The sequence below is a fragment of the Azolla caroliniana genome, unplaced genomic scaffold (genome assembly GCF_043228905.1).
Source record: "Azolla caroliniana isolate FFs.n. ecotype wild unplaced genomic scaffold, voAzoCaro1.0.p SCAF_873, whole genome shotgun sequence".
NCBI lineage: Eukaryota > Viridiplantae > Streptophyta > Polypodiopsida > Salviniales > Salviniaceae > Azolla > Azolla caroliniana.
Window position 1 is genome coordinate 1 of NW_028231308.1, and position 7,810 is coordinate 7,810.

A 7,810-nucleotide genomic window follows, 5' to 3' on the forward strand; every position below is an offset into this window, starting at 1 on the left:
AATGTTGTGAGATACCTCCCAACTCGCTAGCAAGCTTGAAAGGAGGGCAAGGGTTTTAACTTCTTCTTCGAAGTTAATCCCTTGAGAGGAGAGTTTAGACAACACCCGACTGAAGGTGTTAATGTGGGAAGTTGTTGGATCCATTTCTCTCATCTTCATGTTGAATAACCATAGAATCAATATTAGCTTCGATGAGGAGGACTTTATATCACACACATCTGGAGTTTCTCCCACAAAGAGAATATCGTCGTCTCCTTTGCCATGTTGAAATAAACGTTCTCAGCCACATGCATCCGAATGGTCGATCTCTGGCTATCTCATCCATAGATTTTCATTCTTCAGCAGACATTGAAGCCAGGTTGGTATTGTGCCAAATGGCTTCAAGTTGTCATCCGATGATAAGAACATCTTACATTATCTCTTTCCAGAGGTCGAAGGTCTTCCCATCAAACGTATGGATTTTCACATTCGTGCCAAACTGTGTTGACCTAGTCTTTTCTCTCTACCGGATAACTTCTTTTTCAGCTTTCTGCTATTCATTGCCGCCGGACAGCAAGGTCGCTCTGATACCACTTGTTGTAGATAATATGTAGAAGAATATATGAGGACCTGGGTCCTGCAAGGTAATGCATCAAGCAAACAACATGGAAAAGACAAAGAAGTAGAGTATGTTCGATAGACAGGAAGTAAGAAGCAAGATAGACAGTGTAAGCTCTAATGGAAACTCGTTATTCTCTTCTGAAAAGCTCTCTCTCTCTCTCTCTCTCTCTCTCTCTCTCTCTCTCTACAATGATACAGTTGGGCTTATATAATCAAGCCCTAACTTGTGAGCGTGGTCCCATTAAGGATACAAAGTGGAAGGAGTCGGCCTTTTATGCCAACACTTCTGATCCTTGTAGATAATGATATGATGAGGAGAACCTTCTATGAAATGGTGTCAATGCTCAAAAGAATCTATAATAGTCAAAAGCTCTTTGTTGTGAATTTCTTAATTGATCTAGAACTTCAAATTTTTGTTAATGGAAAGTGAATGGGTGCATTTGTCTTTTGTCTTTGGTTAGTGATAGGACATTTGTGAGTGCACAAACTGACGCTTTCAAATACTTAAGCTTTACCTTAAGTCCATGTAAATGGATGGTTCTTCTAGGTAAGTTATGTAAGATGTAAAAAACCATCTTAGAGTAAATCTCGACGATCTTACGATAAAAAATGGTGAGCCCTATGAAATATCAAATATTAGGCATGATCCATAATATTTGCCACTCGAGAATTGTTTGCATATTTGTTGAATCCATAAACCCTAAATTCCACTTGGTTACAATCAAAACTACATTTATTGAGTTTGGCATAGAGACCATGTAAAAGAAGTTGCATGAAAGTATCAACGGTCAGATGTTGAAAAATTGTTGGCACATTCATGACACCAAAAGATATAACTATATGCTTAAAATGTCCATATTGAGTGCAAAACGCAATCATCTACTTATCACTCGGATGAATATGAACTAGATTATAAGAGCCTCATAGTCAAACTTTGTGAAGTATTTAGCTCTACTCAAGCCCCCCAAAAGAATTGAGATTAAAGGCAACGTGCAGTTGCTTCTAATTGTGACTTTGTTTAAGTGTCAATAATTTATGCCCAAGCAAAGTGAGCCATCTTTCTTTTTAACAAAAAAGATTGGTGTGCCAACAAGAGATTTGGAATGTATATCTAAGAAATATATATACACATTTTCAAATTTTTAGAAAATATATAAGAAAGAGGGAATTCAAATCCCCCTTCTCATATGCATTTATGGAATGTCAACCTACTCATGGTCCTAATGAAAAATTGTGACATATTTCTAAGGACATTATATTCTACAAATATAACGATCGGTAGACCTTTCATACACACCTCTAAAAAGAATACAATTATTTTTGCAAACATCAATGAAGTTGCAGTCAAGGAAGACAGATTGGCAACGGTCGTTCGGCACGGCTATACAAGATTCATTATAATATTGAACTATTTTGTATATTGCCTCTGGCCACTTTAATTTTAATACCAATGGAGGATATGTTTTCATGAAAAAAAAAGTTGTAGTCAAGGCAAAACGTTTGAATATCATCTTCTTAGCTTCCTCCCTTGATTTGGGGATAACGGTATCCTTAGGTAGTAGCTTCATTGAAAGTAAATTATAAAACACAAGTAATAACATCAAGATACCAAAATGTGCGCAAGTTTATATACACCTCCAATCTTATACTCATGATGTCGTAACTAGAACATTTCTCCATCCCAATCTGATTTTGTAAGTTCAATATTACAAAACTTGAACATTATCGCATTAGTGCACATCCACAGTAAAGTTTATTCGTTGCTTCCTCACGAAGATACTACTAATTGGTAAAGTTTATTCGTTGATTCCTCAAGAAGATAATACTCATTAGAAGATACATGCACAAAATTTCGAACCAATCATCAAGAAACTCACCCATGTCATCATCATGTTTGACATGATCATTATGTTGAGTAGGCTTATGTTCACCATAAAAATTATTGTTCAAGTAATTGTCGCAAAGTAGCCACATGTACTATTTAAGACACACCCATATCATGTGAAAAGTTTGTGTTTCATAATTCATTATACAACAGAAACATCTAATAGTTTAGATACAACTAACATAATTAGATCAGAGCTTGATCACTTCTTTACCAAAGTTAATTAATAAAAACCTCATCACCAACATGCAAGGATATAATGGTTAACACTATAACATAGACACTTACGTTGCAATTCATATACTCATTTTACTACATTTTACAAATACATAATTAGTTGTATTACATCTCCCTCAATTGTTATTGATGGATCCAACTATATGTCAAATGTCCCTCAACTACTACTAATGAGTCCAACTATAACATATTATATATTCTTACCATGGCCAACCCTCTCGTTGATGCAATGGTAGTGTATTTGGGTCCACTCTATTTTGATACTTAAGGCAAATGAACTTAGATTTGTGATCAAGTGATCATGCCTTGACATAAATAACATCAACATATTATCTTCTCTAAGGAATCTTGCATCTCTCAAGCATTTGAATGCAATGTCTCCACCATTGATAAGTTCATGTGTTGCAACCTTGAGATCCAAGGTCATATATGACAAAGGGGTGGAGATGGCATTCATGATATAAAATAAAAAACTAAATTAGAAGAATCTAACATAAGTTTCACTTGTGTGTGATGGTGGCCTTGGGATGCCATTTCTTAATTACAATATTAAGAAATGGTATCACAACGCCACTATCTATAGACAAAGCCACCTGGGTTTACTTTCATAAAGAAGTGCATTTAAATGTGCAGTTCCTACACAAAGGCTATGTTTTGTAGTACACTGAGAGCTCAATATGAGCATATTGATGGTATTGATGTTGTAGAATTAATGAGGCTGAATTTTAGAAAGCAATGGTATACTACACCGATGGCCACAACAAATGGAATGGATATATTATGGCAATATGCAATACCCATATGGTTGTTCCCCCCTCCCATTAGTTGAATGAGGGGCATGAAAGAGACATCATGTGGGATAGTGAATGTAGGTGATGGTGATGTGTGTGAAAGGATGGCTAGAGGCACTTGTGAAAGTGTAAGATAAATAAGTGAGATTTCTTAAGACATTTAGGCTAGTCTAGGCAAGGCCTACCTGAGAAAGGAATAGAGTTTGTGTATATTTTAATTCATGGAGTATATTCTTTTTTTGGAAAAAAAGATGATATGTTTTGTAGATTTTTTATCATGTGGCCTAATTAAGTTTCTTTTATATTATATGTCTAATTCTTTGCATCAACAATTCAACGAGGTTGTTTCGTAAAGTAAGAAGCCATTGGAGCTATGTATGCATGGACCATGCTTCCCATTTGGGAAAGGTAGCATAAAACGGTTTAAAGCCCATTTCGTAAAGGTAAATTTGTGATTCATGATTTTGTTAGTGAATGCATAACTTTTTTAGTACTGCTAATTCATGTTCTTTATTGTAGATGAAAGATTATGGACACACGTAGAATGGATAAGTTTTTGACAACCCGACCCAGTGCAATTCAAATTCAATTTGATTTCTTTGCCTTGAAAGCAAATCGAATTAAACTGAACCATTCATAGAAAACAAAAACCAAACCAACCCATTTAAGAACTCCTCAAGCCATTTAAACCAAACCATTTAAGAAAAGGTAAACCAAACCATTTAGGCAAAGTTGAAACTAAATCTAACCAGTTATGTCAAATTAATTCAAAAATTAAATAAATAAATAAATACATTAAAGACGAACTAATTCAAAACTTAAATAAATAAAAATACATTAAATTAATAAGCATTAAAGTCAAATTAATTCAAAAATTAAATAAATAAAAATACATTAAATTAAATAAGCATTAAAAGTCAAATTAATTCAAAATTTAAATAAATAAAAATTTATTAAATTTAAAAAAATGAATTAAATAAGGATTTACGTTAAATTAACTGTATCAATAAAAAAACATGAACTAAAACATTAGATTATTAAACTATCACGGAAATAAATAAAAAAGTTACCCAAAAACCAATAAATTCATTAAACCAAACCACTTAAACCTATAATCCGATGAACACAAGTTTTAGAACTGAACCAAACGGTTTAATAAGAATTGAATCAAACCAAACTGTTTAACTATATTGGAACCAAACGACTTGAAAATTCGAATTTTCATCTGAAACTTTTGTGACAATTATCAAGTCGATACAAGTTTTGTAACAATTTATAAGCTACCAAATTATATCATTCATCAAAAAAATTAAGCTCTTTCATACATCAGATCAAAATTTTTGTTCTCAACTCACATTAGCACACAGTTTACAATGATCAACTGTATTACCTGAGGTGTAAGGGCTAAAGAAAATGAAATATCAAAGAAAATTTGTGTTAAGAGTGATCACTGAGTTTCAACATACTGTCTACAATTGATGGTCATGGTGCCTCTTGTTTTTGTAGGCTTCCAATACAGCCCTGTGATTTGCTTTTCCGTGTCAACCCAAATTTCAGTGGACATTCTGCCTCAAGTCCCAATTGTTACAACCCCAACAATGAGCACTCTTGTTCATTTTATAGCATTTTGGAGCTCCTTTTAACGGATAAACATAGTAGTGCCTCCTTTAACATACACCACTCCTTTTCCTTTTACCATCCACCTATCCTTAATTTAACAAGGGCACCAAGTGCTAGCAAAATGTCGCCGTATCCATGTCATTATCATCACTTTCTCATTACAGCTCACATATTCCCTTCAAAGTTCCTAATGAGGTTTGAACCCTTGATTTTATCGTTTTAAGTGATTAATTCTTGTCGAGCTATCTTCAGTTTCATGTCATCATGCCCTTTTCATTACGTCTTCGACCAAACCCTTAACCCTTCTTACATCTGGATCCAGCACCACATCACGACATTGTAAAGAAATACGCAACAAACTTGAGCTAAAGTCCTATAAATGGATTTTCCTAGAATATAGTGGTGAAGGTGAAATGGAATATGGATTCTGCCATCTCATGCACAGAGAAATAGCACACAACAATGATGTTATCTTCCGGGAAATCACATGCATAAATAATGGGAAGGAGTGCAGAGGTTTGTAGGGTTGTATTCCAAGAAAAAATTCCTTTTATGAAACAAAATTAGCCCACTAGACAACAAACACATGCTCTAAATGTACATTGAACTGCAAAAAATGATGCCGGAAATTATCAATCAATCATTGTCCATAAATTATAATGATGAGCCATCAAATGTGTAAGAACAGTCGGACAAGTGCTCAACAAGCTAAAATGTCACGACAAGTTGAAAATGATCATTTCCAAGCTAAACAATCATCAAACAATGATCATTGGGTTGGGATATTGTCTAGGGCTACTAGATAGCCTAATAGATTTGTTCCTGGTGCAAATAATGTGGCTGATTATGTCACCGCGACCACTGGTTAACTGCCTTGCTTCAAGGAAGACAAAATGACTAACAATAAATACTCTAAAGCCATCTTGTCCGAAATGGACTCTCTTGAAAAAACGACACCTACGACTTGATTCATTTGCCTGAAGGGTAGAAAACACTTCCACACAAATGGGTTTATAAGATGAATGTTATTTCTAGTTCCTTGACAGTCAACAAAGTAAGATTTAATTGAGAAGTGATACAATAGGGAATATGGAGTTGATTTTGATGACATTTTCTCCCCTATAGTCAAGATGACTACATTGAGAACCATTTTTGGCTCTCCTGGAGCTTAAGATATGGAGCTTCATTTTTAAATGGTAATCTGCATGACGGCATATATATGCAATAGCATCAAGGGTTTGAGGCAAAAGGCAAAGAGAAGATACATTGTACAATCAAAAAGAGTTTGTATGTGCTCAAACAAGCACCATGATTGGAGCTTCGTATGAGGGCTCTTGAGCCCGTGAACTCTTTCATGAAATCAAAGAGACTGGATTGTGTTGAACTACTACTCGAAATCAATCTACCAATTAGCCCACAATTATTTTCGTTGCAATGGTCAAACACACGGGAAGTCCTTGTGAGGGACTCAATGAGAGAAAACACTTGTTCTCATGTGGAACCTACAAAGTCATTCTCTCATGCATGCCCCAAACATACCGCTCGCTAACCCACCACTCACTCGAAATTATTACTATGCCAAAATATGGCACCTCCTCTCACTACAGAAGCTATATCGACAAATTGTTTTTCTTAATTGCCTCTCCCACTATGCAAGATAAGCCCTCGTCAAGGCTCTCCATGAGAGAACACCTCCACTTTCACATGACACCTTCTGGACATCAACATACCCACTTCTCCAACTTAGACTCGACATCGAGCCTAGGGTTCATAATACTCCTCCCATCGAGCCTACCGACATAATCTTATACACACACTATAACAAACTCTAAAGCCCCTAACCCCACACCACTATTTCATTCATGAAAAGGAAACACCTATTTACCTACATTTACAGAAATAAAAGCACACCTTTGCACATGTACAGGGAAACACATCTATATGTAAGGTGCACATTACATATGTATGTATGTATGTATGTATACATACATATTATATATATCTATATAATACACAAATCATATAGGCATGCATACTACCATCACACATATGAAAACATATGTGCACATTGCACCTTCACACACAAAACGTTTTATGCATACATGCACATGTACATGTACATGGAATTCATATAAAATAAGTAGCTGCAAAGGGACTTTCATGTATACTAATTAGCAGACACACTCAGTTTATCATAGACAGATGAATACAAACCATTCATATCGATATCTCATTCTAAAAGCAAATTTTCACATGTAATACAAGTTTGCATGCATGTGTGTATAATTATGTGTAAGCACATTCAAGATTCATCTATGACATGACGCTAACTGGCACAATGCACCAAATCAAAGGAAGATAATTGACTAGTGCACATCCATGGGGCCAACTTACACGGGTCAGCTCTCGCAAACACAGCAAGTGGAAAAACGGAGTCGATCTATGGTCCGTCCTTGGGCGCAAGGCCTGATGGTTATATATATATATATATATATATATCACACAGCCTTCTCTCGCGGCAGCTTGTAGTGACGAGCATGGCTACTCGAGCGTTCTCTGTGACCTCCCACTGTGTTTAGGGTTTAGTTCTGACCCTGGTTTTGGCACACCATGTCCTAGGTTAAGTTTTTGTCCTAAGGTTTAAGGACCTAGGTTTTAAGTTTTTGTCCTAAGGTTT

The 7,810-nt window shown here is 35.4% G+C and overlaps 2 long non-coding RNA genes across 2 annotated transcripts; one reads left to right on the forward strand and one right to left on the reverse strand.

Annotated features, from left to right (window-relative positions):
* Positions 1 to 3,759: 3,759 nt before the first annotated feature.
* LOC147847553 (uncharacterized) lies at positions 3,760 to 5,120 on the forward strand. The gene is made up of 3 exons (XR_015532313.1): positions 3,760 to 3,956; positions 4,033 to 4,221; positions 5,020 to 5,120. It is a non-coding gene; the product is annotated as an uncharacterized LOC147847553 (long non-coding RNA).
* Positions 5,121 to 6,346: 1,226 nt separating this feature from the next.
* On the reverse strand, positions 6,347 to 7,248 carry LOC147847554 (uncharacterized). The gene is made up of 3 exons (XR_015532312.1): positions 7,201 to 7,248; positions 6,482 to 7,044; positions 6,347 to 6,451 (listed from the first exon to the last, which is right to left on the reverse strand). It is a non-coding gene; the product is annotated as an uncharacterized LOC147847554 (long non-coding RNA).
* Positions 7,249 to 7,810: the final 562 nt, after the last annotated feature.